This window comes from Microtus pennsylvanicus, chromosome 1 (assembly GCF_037038515.1).
Source record: "Microtus pennsylvanicus isolate mMicPen1 chromosome 1, mMicPen1.hap1, whole genome shotgun sequence".
NCBI classification, from domain to species: Eukaryota; Metazoa; Chordata; class Mammalia; order Rodentia; family Cricetidae; genus Microtus; species Microtus pennsylvanicus.
Genome location: NC_134579.1, coordinates 77,282,918 through 77,295,855, shown reverse-complemented (window position 1 = coordinate 77,295,855; position 12,938 = coordinate 77,282,918).

Here is a 12,938-nt window from a genome sequence, read left to right as displayed (position 1 = left end):
ATGCAATAAAGAATGTTAACAGAGGGGAGGACATAAAGATATGGCTGCCAGCACACAGCTGCACTCAGTATTCTCCCTTTCCAGCCTCTGATTCTGCAGAATCCACAGCCATCTCTTCAGAACCCTTTGCCATGGCTGCCAGGTCTGCGGGCCTCAGAGAACACCTCTCCATACTTTCTCATATACCCATGTATAAACCTCTCTGGCATACGTGAGGCTGAACTTGTGTTTTAGGTGAGCCCAGGCCTCTGCAGGGCAGTGGTATTGCTCAGCATGCACATGGCCTGCTCTACTTTAACCAGGTCTCCCCCAGGGAGCACAGAGCGGGACTGGTAGTTAATGCCCACCTACAGAAAAAGGAAAATATGGTGAAGTTTATATTGGCCTTATAAATGACAGCTTGTTAAAAGTTGAGAACCGTGGACCCACTTCGAACTGCAAAAACTAGTATATTTTTGGAAATCACTAACATTTAACATTCTTTAACCCTTGAAATTTTCATGTTTCAGATTCACCCAAACAAACATAAAAATCATTGTATGTGCTTGAATCACTAATATCAAAATAGAAATAGGTGGGACCAGTGAAAGCATTACACACCCTTACAATACAACACATGAAAAGAACAAGAACTCTATCCTGGTATACAGATAAGGTATAGTTATATATACAGAAAATGGAAGCCGGGCAGTGGTGGCACAGGCTTTTGATTCCAGGATTTGGGAGGCAGAGACAGGCAGATCTCTGTGAGTTAGAGACCAGCCTGGTCTACAGAGTGAGTTCCAGGGCAGGCTCCAAAGCTACAGAAAAACTCTGTCTTTTACAAAAAGAAAGAAAGAAAAAGAAAAGAAAAGAAAAAGTGGAGAAAAAAATATACTTATGTGTAAAAAACATCTATTGTAATAGTAAACTCAGGCCAAGACTGTGTTGGAACCAAAAGAGGACAAGCATGTGGGAATGTGCCCAGTAGAACCCTTTCCCCTGTGAGCACACAGCCGGCTGGCACTTGAAAGGAGCAGGGAGAGAGGCACTGGGATCTTGGCCTCATGGACAAATGTCCTCTCCCAACTTCAAGACCAGGCCACCTGGCCCTTCCAGGAGCAGTGCTGCCAGCTTTCTGAGTTTCCATGGCCTTTGGATGCAGATGTGCCTAAGGTCCTCGTGCTTCCTTCCCTAGCCTTCCCATAAGACAAGAGTAAAGCCCGGCCTGAAAAGACTTCCTTCTTAAATTCAGACAATGCATTTGTCCTGATTCCCTTATTTAGTCAGAAGGAAGAATCCTCACTGCCACCCAACAGTACCTGAATAGCGAGATATGATATGCCTTGACTATGCCCAGAATACTCCTTGCTCTCCAAGGAAAAGACAGCTGCGGAGAGAAGAGGACTTTAGCTTCCTAGTCTTCCATGCGGTTTTAATATTGTGCCGTATTTTCATAATTTAAGATACTCTAATTTTTGTCTTTTTCTGAAACAGGGTTATTGTTGTCTAGGCTAGCATCAAATTCACTATGTAGCCAAGGGTGTCTTTGAACTCCTGATCTACTTGCCTTTAGCTCCCTAGTCGTGGGATTGCAGATATGTGTTACCACGTCCAATTAAAAATTAAAATACTTTAAACATGGGAACTCGTGCTTTTCTAAGTCACACTGAAACTGACAAAGAATGTGAGGAGCAATGGCTTAGTGGTTAAGGGTACCAGAGCTGCTTTTGTAGAGGACCTGGGTTCTATTTCTTACACCCATGTGGCAGCTCAGAACCATCTGTAATTCCAGTGCCAGAGGATCCAACATCCTCTTCTGAACTCCAAGAGACAAGGTGTGCCTCTCTCCAGTCAGACAATAGTCCTGAATTCACCTCCTAGATCTCCCAAGCCTTATCTAAAGCCTTCAGCATTCCTTGGCATTTTCATATTCCATCCTACCCCCAATCCTCAGGAAATACAAACTAACCGCTCCCTAAAAAGCACTCTCGTTAAAATGTCACAGGAACTTCACATGCAGAGGGCTTAGGTCAGTCCCACGCATGCTCCCTAGCTGTGGTAGAGTCTGTGAGCTCCCAGGAGCTCAAGTCAACTGTCTCTATGGGCTCCCCCTCATGACCTTGAGCCCCCTTGTTCATACAATCCCTGTTGCCTCTTCAACAGGACCCCCAGAGCTCTGCCCAGTGCTTGGCTGTGGGTCTCTGCATCTGCTTCCATCAGTTACTGGATCATTGCTCTCTGATGACAATTAGAGCAGTCACCAGTCTTATTACAGGGGAAGGCCAGTTCAGGTACCCTCTCCACTATTGCTAGGGGTCTTAGTTGGGGTCATCCTTGTGGGTTCCTGGAAGTTTCTCTGGCATTAGGTTTCTCCCTAACCCCAAAATGCCTCCCCATCAAGGTATCTCTTTTATTACTCCCCCCCATCCCACCCCCAACTGACCCAACTCAATCCCTCTGCCCCCAGTTTACCCAGGAGATCTCATCAATTTCCCTTTCCTAGGGAAACCCATGTGTCCCTTTTAGGGTCCTCTTTGTTACCTAGGTTTTCTGGGGCTGTGGAATGTAGCCTGGTTATCTTTTACTTTACACCTAATATCCACCCACTTATAAGTGAGTATATACCATGTTTGTCTTTCTGGGTTTGGGTTACCTCACTTGGGATGATTTCTTTTTCTAGTTCTATTCATTTGCCTGCAAATTTCATGATGCTTTTTTTTAACCACTGAGTAGCACTCCATTGTGTAAATGTACCACATTTTCTTTATCTATTTGTCAGTTTAGGGGCATCGAGGTTGTTTCCAGGTTCTGGCTATTACAAATAATGCTGCTATTAACATAGTTAAGTGTCCTTGTGTTATGATTTAGCATCCTTTGAGTATATGCCCAAGATTGGTATAGCTAGGTCCTGAGGTAGATTGATTCTCAATTTTCTGAATAACCACCATACCAATTTCCAAAGTGACTGTACAAGTTTTTACTCCTACCAGCAGTTCCCCTTATTTCACATCTTTTTCAACATAAGCTCATTCATGTTTTTTGAGCTTAGCCATTCTAAGAGGTATAAGATGGTATCTCAGAGTCATTTGGATTTGCATTTCCCTGATGGCTAAGGATATCAACTTGTCATCTTATTAGTGGTGCTGATGATTAACATAAGGTCCTCCCAAAAGAGCTTCTTTTGTGTCATTAGAAGATACAACTAAATCAAGAAACTCTCAAAACAGTAAAGCTGTTAGGATGATCTTCTTTGTCTTGTTAACATAGGGTAGTGCAGCAATGGCAGATAAAAGAGAGGGACTCATAATCAAGAAAATTTAAGAGGGGCTAGAGAAATGGCTTGGCAGTTAACAGAACTTAACTGCTCTTGCAAAGGATCCAAGTTCATTTCCCTGCATTCATATGGCAGCTCACACCTGTTTGCAGCTCCAATTCCAAGGAATCTAGCCTCCGTGAGCACGATGCACATTGCACACACATACATGCAAGCCAAACATTTACACCCTTAAAATAAAGCAAACTTTAAACATGTGTAAGAGTCTGGGAGACAGATTGGCTGCTGAAGTGCTTGGCCAAGCACAAGGGGTGACTTTGATTCCCCCAGGTAATAAAGACTGAGCTTGGTGGTGCTCACCTGTAACGCCTGTGCTTGGGGGAGGTGGATCCCTAGGGCTTTGCAGTCAGTTTAGCCTGTTTGGCAAGTTCTCAGGCAGTGAGAGACACGCGGTCTAGAAAAAAAAAGGTGACTCCTGTGTCCTGGTCCTAGTAAAATTTAAAATAAGAGCCTTTCTTTCTTTCTTTCTTTCTTCCTTCCTTCCTTCCTTCCTTCCTTCCTTCCTTCCTTCCTTCCTTTCTTTCTTTTTCTTTCTTTCTTTCCGAACTGGGTCATACTATATAGCCTTGGAGATTGCCTTGAGTCTCAGAAGGGACTTGAGAATTTTAAACTGTATTGAGATTGTAGAAGTCTACTGGGACTTTAGAAGTTGGACTAACTACCCTTTCTATTATGATACAGCCATGGAAGTGGGATGTGGTGGTTTGAATGAGAATGGTGCCCATAGGCTTACATATTTGAAGGCTTGCTCTCCAGCGGTGGAACATGTGGGAAGTGTGATAATGTCAGTTTAGCTAAACTCAGGCAGCTTAGCACAACCGTGGGGAGCTTTTTATCATTGGATTATTTGAGGTGGGAGATCCACCCTAAATCTGGACTACATTTTCTGGTGGCAGTCTACATACAGGAACAGGAAGAAGGAAGTGTTGGCTTTTTGCCTGCTTGCCCTCATCCTCACTGGCAAGTTCGTCTGTTCTGTTCCTATTGTATATTGGAAACAACAGTGAGTTTTCCCTAAAGGAGGTACCAGGAAGATAACATTCCTCTGGGCCCTCTAGTAGTTGCCTCTAGATCTATAACCAGATTAAAAGCTAAACAGGTTCCTAGAGGGGAAGCAGAAAGTGAAGTCCATGAGGAGGTGCACTACGCTACTAAAGGACTTAATACATTTGCTAATTCATGCAAGCAGAAGTCTGGAGAATATGTTTGGGAATGGAAAAGTGTGTAAAACTAGATCAGGCTGAGTTTATTAATATGGACCCACTGAGGGAGATTCTAGCTTATTAAGGAAGCTTGCATGGTTAAATCCCTTTCCCCAGTCCTTCTCCAGAGGGACCTACGTCCTTTCACAAGGATAACTGTACACTGGAGGAAAGGAAACAATCAGACTTTTCAGGGCCTATTGAGTACTGGTTCTGAATTGATGCTGATTCTGGGAGACCCTAAAAAGCATTGTAACATCGAGGTAAAGTAGGGGTTTAGGGAGGTCAGGTTATTAATGGAGTTTTGACTGAAGTTTTGATTCACAATGGGCTCAGGGAGACCTCAACTTACCCTGTAGTTATTTTGCCAGTATTAGAATGTATAATTGGTACAAACATAATCAGAAGTTGGCAGATTACCACATTAGTTCCCTGACCTGTGGAATGAGGGATATTGTGGTTGGAAAGGCTAAATGGAGGCCGTTGGAATCACCTCTTCCAAGGAACACAGTGAATCAGAGACAATATCATACTAGGAAGAACTGCGTAAATTAGTGCCACCATCAAGAACTTGAAAGATGGAGGAGGGCGGTCCCAGCACATCTCCCTTTCACTCTGCTAACTGGTCAGTACAGAAGACTGATGGATTGTGAAGAATGACAGTTGACTATTAAAAAAAACCTATCAAGTAGTGACCAATTGCAACTGCTTTACCAGACACGGTGTCCTGACTTGAGCGGATTAACACATCTGGTACATGATATGCAGCTATGGATCTAGCAGATGCCTTTTTCTTAGTAACTGTTTGTAAGGACTGCCAGAAACTTTGCTTTCAGTTGGCAAGGCTAACAGTATGCATTTACAATTTTACCTCAAGGATACATTAACTCTGCAGCCCTGTGTCATAACTTCATTCGAAGGGATCTTGATCATCTGTCTTTTCCACGAAATGTCACATTGGTGCACTTTATTGATGACATTGTGCTGATTGGACCAAGTGAGAAGGAGGTAACATCTGCTTTGGACTTGCTGGTAACAAATATGTACATAAGAAGATGGGAAATAAATCCAACCAAAATTCAAGGGCCTTCTACCTCAGGGAAATTCTTAGGAGTCCAGTGGTGTGGGACATACAAAGATATTCCTTCCAAGCTGAGGGATAAGTATTACATCTGGCCCTCCCACCACTAAGAATGAAGCACAATGTTTAGTGGGCCCATTTGGATTCTGGAGACAGAACATTCCTCACTTGGGTGTGGTATACCAGTCCATACACCCAGTAACTCAGAAAGCTGCTAGATTTGTGTGGGGCCTGAACAGAGGCTTTTCAATGGGTCCAGACTGCTGTTCAGGCTTCTCCACCACTTGGACCATATGACTCAGCAGACCCCTTTGGTACTTGAGGTGGCAGTGGCAGACAGGGATGCTGTTTGGAGCCTTTGGCAGGTCCCTGGAGGTGAGCGACAGAGGAGACCTTTGGGATTTGGGAGCAGAGCTCTACCGTCATCTGCAGACAACTACTCTCTACCTTTGAGTGACAGCTCTTTGTAGGAGAACGCGAATAAATTAACCCCACTCTAACTTAGAATTTTTTTTTCTTTTGGTTTTTCAAAACAGGGTTTCTCTGTGGTTTTGGAGCCTGTCCTGGAACTAGCTCTTGTAGACCAGGCTGGTCTTGAACTCACAAAAGATCCGCCTGCCTCTGCCTCCCAAGTGCTGGGATTAAAGGCGTGCACCACCACTGCCAGGCCTAACTCAGAATTAAGTATAACAAGGGATTCTTTATTTAAGAGGGACTCAGATCACAGTCTTCTGCACAAACAGGGAACAGGAACTGAATCTAGCATCCAGGCGAGAGAGCAGAGAGAGAGTGGGCACATGAGCACGCATCTTTTTGATACCCAAGGCCACACCCAACCTGGTCCAACCTCTCAAAGACCATTGGCTGAAGGAGGTTCCCCATAACCTTTCCCTTTGTCTAAATAAGAGTTCCAAACCCAATACAAAACTATATACAATAAGAACAGATATCAAGTATAAAAATTAGAATTACAACCAGCATAAACAATTACGAATCATATGCTAAATGTTTCAATAATTATTCTATCCTAAGGAGTCTAAGTCTTGTATTGGAAATGGCTTGGCTAAGTCATAAGAAGAAAGTAACTATGACTACCCCATCAAAGACCTGAGAAGGGAGATAATATCACTTGAGTAGGTAGGAAGTGCAAGCAAGCAGCTTCCAAAATGTACAATAAGTGACAGAGACAACTGGCTACCTGGACAATCACCCAAAGTCTCATTTGTAACATTGTAGCAACCAACCTTGGCTAAGGCCTAGAGTAACTGACAGACCATTTTCAGAGGCAGGAAAATTTTCAAAACCTTATCACTCTGTTTTAGCAAGATTTTGCAGTCTTTTTTCTTGTATCCTGCTTGTCCAGTTAGGACACTGTACATTTTGTCAGTGGTTGAGGCATGAGCAGTTCCTTGCCCAAAGACCAGTTGTGCCAGGAAGAAAACAAGCTCCAAGTGGAGTGTCTTCATTGCTCAACATTCTCTGGAGAATAGATTGGTGCTGCCAGGAGCAATTATGTCTCAAGTTGACAGAACCCTAAGCCATATTCTACAGTTCTTTGAAGTGGTTGAAGATTACCTATCTATACAGAATACAATCTCTATGCATCTAAAGAGCCTGATTAGTCTAACTATAAGTATGACAAACATGGATGACTATTGACCTATATATATAATACTTAATACCTGTATAGCTTAAAGACTAAGATTTTATATTAGATATTAAACAATTTTTAAACAACTATGCAGCAAATGAGGAGAATTACTCAAAATTGTAAACAATGTATAACTATCTTTACCAGAAATGTATAGTGCAATATGATAAACATATCCTAAAATTGTATCAATATACAAAATGTTTTAAGTAGAGGTGTCTGTCATTGTGGCGGCTCTGAGACTGCAGCCTGGCACCACAAGCTTAGGTGGGTATAGCGATGCCGATTTTTACTATCCTTGCTTTTTTATTTTACATCTTGTAATCACAAGATTAGGAGAACTTCTGAGTCCTCTCTTTTCTTAAAAGCCATGTATTGGGCTGGAGAGATGGCTCAGTGGTTAAGAGCATTGCCTGCTCTTCCAAAGGTCCTGAGTTCAATTCCCAGCAACCACATGGCGGCTCACAACCATCTGTAATGAGGTCTGGTGCCCTCTTCTGGCCTGCAGACATACACACAGACAGAATATTGTATACATAATAAATAAATATTTTTTTTAAAAAAAAAAGCCATGTATTTATCCATATAGGCTACTTGGCTCATGGATCAATTAGCCTCTAGGCATTTTTAGTCACCAGCTCTGGGCACTGACTGTAGGATATACATACCCTCTTTAAACTTCCTTTGTCTCCTGCCTTTCCTGGCTCCACCACACAGCGTGGGTCAGACTCAATTGGCTACAGCGTGTGTGTATGGACTGCCACAATCTCAGTGGTAACCTAGGCCAAACGCCACATTCCCTTTACTCTTCCCACCCGATCAGCAGCAGTAAAGGCTGCGATGTTGATCACAGCACCACCACTTGCAGAGGTGAAGGTGAGCCCTCACTTTGATCTCCCCAAGACCCAGAGCAGCCTGAAGGTGGCAGCAGATATACCACCAGTGCAGGGGCGGGAATATAATATTTACAAACTCTAAATATCTTTGCCTTTGTTTCTGCTCCACTTTAGCTCCTCTAGCTATCAAAATACATCCAAGCAACTGTACCAATAGTTGAACGCTCTTTCCTTGTCCCATATTTACAACCATTTACAGTTTTACTCTTGATTTTTCCCCACCTTTCTCTTTCCTTTTTTACTATCTTCTGTTTATTTCCGAGTGCTCATTAGTCACCCCTCCACCTGTGGTGCAATTTTCTTGCGGGGTTACTCATGTACTCCCTTGTACACCTGGCCACACTTCCGTGCATTTCAGGGTAAATTGGTCAGCCCCACGTTGGGGACCAGACATAGGAGAATGTGAATAAATTAATTCCACACTAACTCAGAATTAAGTATAACAAGTATAACAAGGGCCGGGTGATGGTGGCGCACGCCTTTAATCCCAGCACTCGAGAGGCAGAGGCAGGCGGATCTCTGGGAGTTCGAGACCAGCCTGGTCTACAGAGCTAGTTCCAGGATAAGCTCCAAAGCCACAGAGAAACCCTGTCTCGAAAAACCAAAAACCAAAAAACAAAAACAAAAAAAAAACAAACAAACAAGTATAACAAGGGATTCTTTATTTAGAGGGACTCACAGATCACAGTCCCCTGCACAAACAGGGAACAGGAACCGAATCCAACATCCAGGTGAGAGAGCAGAGAGAGAGAGAGATCATGGGTGCAGGTGTGCAGGAGCACACACCTTTTTGATACTCAAGGCCATGTCCAACCTGGTCCAGCCTCTCAAAGGTCATTGGCTGAAGGAGGTTCCCCATCAGTTCTTGTCCTGCTATTGGGCCTTAGTGGAAACTGAACCTTTGACAATGGGTCACCAAGTTACCATGCAACCTGAGCTGCTCATTGTGATCTGGGTATCATCTGACCCATCAAGCCATAAAGAAGGACGTGCACAGCAGCACTCTATGGCAAGCAAACTGAAGTGATATAGATGTGATCAGGCCCAGGCAGGTCCTGAAGACACAAGGAAGTTGCATGAAGAAGTTGCCCAAATGCCTATGTTTTCTACTCCAGCTACAATGCTGTCTGCTTCCAGCATGCACCTGTAGCCTCATGGGCTGTGCTCTATGGTTAGTTGACAGAAAAAGAAGACTAGGGCCTGGTTCACTGATAGTTCTGCATGCTATGCAGGCACCAACCAGAAGTGGACAGCTGCAGCATTATAACCCCTTTCTGGGACAACCTAAAGGCCACACATCTTCACTGTGGGCAGAACTTCAGGCAGTACACATGGTCATACATTTTTGTTGGAAGGAGAAATGACCAGATGTGTGATTGTTCACAGGCTGTAGGCAATGGATTGCCTGGATGGTCAGGGACTTGGAAAGAGCATGACTGGAAAATTGGTAAGAAAGATTTTTGGAGAAGTGTGTAAATAGATCTCTCTAAAGGGTGAAGGATGTGAAGATACTTGTGTCCCATGTAAACACTCATCAAAGGTGACTTCAGCTGAGAAGTTCAGTAATTAAGTAGGATGACCCATGCTGTGGACAGTCAGTCTCTTCCCCAACATCTCTACCATTGACCAATGGGCCCCCAAAGGGGATCATGATATCAGAGATGGGATTTATGCATGGTCTGAGGACATGGACTCCCACTCAGCAAGACTAATCTGACTGCAGCTGCGGCTGAGTGCCCATCTGCCAGAGATAACATAGTCCCTAACCTGGCACCTTTCCCGGGGTGACCAGCCAGCAATCTGGTGGCAGGTTGACTACACTGGGCCACTTCCTCTGTGGGAAGGCAATGCCTTGTCCTTACTGAAGTAGATACTTATTCTGCTTATGGATTTGCCTTTCCACATAATGATTCTGCCAAATTACACCCACGTGCCAGTGGTCATGTCAGAGGAGCAGCAGGTGGCAATGGACTTCAGGGGATCGACCCACTAGAAAACAAAACTTTGATCAGTGAATCCTGGATAGGCAAGAAGACCCTTGGGCTTGCAGCTCCAGAATGCTTCTTGCTATTGCTCTGTCTTTGTGTGTTTACTGCTGCCATTTTTCTCTGATATCTGACATGGTATGGATGGGCATGGGGAGACAGACCCCACTTGCCCTTAATGCAGTATAACCATCTCTTGGAGAAAGCCCATTCTACTGGGCGTTTTTAACCTGTGGATTATTATGAAGATGATTTCCTCATAAGTGGTATTGTTTAATTGAAGCAATAATTTTATATAATAATAGTGTCAGTTAAAATAGGATTTTGATGATTGAAGGTTTTTAGTAAATATAGTAAAGAATTTTGATAAAGGTTAGTTTAGTGGAAAAATTAGCATAGGTAAAGATAGGATAAAATGTTGTCCCTGCCTCTGATAAAATAGAGGCTGCAGAGGATAAAAATAAAACAAGGAGTCGGGCGGTGGTGGCGCACGCCTTTAATCCCAGCACTTGGGCAGGCGGATCTCTGTGAGTTCGAGGCCAGCCTAGTCTACAAGAGCTAGTTCTAGGACAGGCTCCAAAGCTACAGAGAAACCCTGTCTCCAAAACCCAAAAATAAATAAATAAATAAACGAAACAAGGAAATGTCCCACAGCTAGAACACTTGAGTTTCTATTGAGGAGTCATATAGGCTGTGGCTTAAGTTAAAGAATAAGAAAAACATTTGAGTTTCAGAAGCTCAGCTCACTTATATTCTTTTAATCTTTTTTTTTTTTGAGACAGGGTTTCTCTGTGTAACAGCCCTGGCTGTCCTGGAACTAGCTCTTTTAGACCAGGCTGGTCTCAGACTCACAGAGATCTGCCTGCTTCTGCCTCCCAAGTGCTGGGATTAAAGGCGTGCGTCACTACCACCAGGCTATATTCTTTTAATCTTAATGTTGGGAGATGTGTTTCTATGTTTCAGAGTGCATCATAGCTAAAACAAAACTTTGAAAATAACTTAACTTAGATGTTTTTGTCAAATAGCTTTGAGGTAGAAGAAAAAAACTCATTAGAAAGGAGCATAGTTGAGTGAGGAACTCTTTAAGGTCAGGAAACAAGAACAAAGCAGTCCGGATGGGATGATGTTAATTCCTTGTGCCCATTTCTACCCTCTGCTTCTGATATAAACAGCTGTTAATGAGTGGGTATGTACCCTGAGGATTTAAAGTAGAGCTGATTGATTGTTTTTCATATATAAAAGTTTATATTTGTGATTTTTCTAAGATTTCTTATAAAAGTCTCTTTTGAAGTAAATAATAACCTTTGTAACCTTTGTCCTTTGTAACCACAAAACGCAGCGTAGTAGCAAAAGAACTGGCTAAGAAAAATACCTTGCTTGCTCACACTCTGTTAACCTATAACAAGTTGCTTGGAAATGAATGTATCTGGGTTCTTGGGACAACTTGTTTTTCACCTGTAATACCTACAATGTTTAATCACGTGAGGGATAGGGAAAACATGCTGTTTGGTTTTTTTACTTGTATTCACTGTAATCATTGTCTTGAAAAATAGAATATAACCACATTGTAATTTTTATATTGCTTAAGATATTTTGGTGGGGTATATAAGCTGTAAGGGAAAAAATAAAGTGAGTTAGAAGGAAAACATCAAGAATGAGAGAGGGGCCGGGCGGTTGTGATGCACGCCTTTAATAAATAAGAGGAAGAATAAAGAAAAAGTCAGAAGGAAACCATCAAGACTGTGTGTGTCTTCCCTTACTCCCTCATATACAAGCATCTTAGTACATCACAGACATGGCATCCCACCCAGCATTGCTTCTGACCCCACAGGAAGGACGGGGAAGAAAGAAGTGTTTGCTTTTTTTGCCTCCTTGTCCTCACTCTCACCGTCAAGCTCATCTGTCCCGTCCCTGAGGCATTCCTTTGCTGGTGTTAAACCTGACTTATTTGGATTCTAACGTAGATGGAAGATGGGCAGCTGTCTAGGGCTTCCCTGGGACTCCAGCACCAGAAGGGACAGCCGAGACATCTAGGCTTATGGACTGAACCCGCTGGCTCCTCCTCAGCCTTTCCATCAGCCATTGCTGGACTATTTGGACCGTAGCCTCTAAGCCACTGTCAATGATTCATATAGATCTCAGTCTATCAGTTCTGTTCCTTTAGAGAACCCTGACACAGGAAGGATCAGGATCTGTGGCCTTGGGGGAAGTGTGTTACCGGGGCAGGCTTTGAGGTCTCAAGGGACCCTTGAGATTCCCAGAGCTCTCTCTGCCTGTGGCTGTGGATCAAGACATGAACTTTCAGCTGTTCCTTTATTTAGTCACTGTGAACTGCAACCCTATGAAACCATAAACCAAATTAAATGTCTCTCTTTATTTTCACTACTTTTTAAATTTTTTTTTTTTTTTTATTTTTTTGAGACAGGTTTCTCTCTAGTTTTGGAGCCTTCCTGGAACTTGCTCTATAGACCAGGCTGTCCCTGAACTCACAGAGATTCACCTGTCTCTGCCTCCCGAGTGCTAGGATTAAAGGTGTGTGCCACCAACACCTGGCATTTTTAAGAAATTTTTTTATGTGTATAGGTATTTTGCCTGCCTGTGTGTCTGTGTACTATATGCATGCAGTGCCCCTTAAGGACCAGAAGAAGTGTTGGGTCCTCTGGAACTGGAGTTACAGATAGTTGTGAGCTGTCATGTGGGTGCTGGGAATTGAATCCTTGTCCCCTGGAAGAACATTCAGTACTCTTAATTGCTGAGCCATCTCTTCAGCCCCCAATACTTTCTTTTTTTTTTTTTTTTTTTTTTTT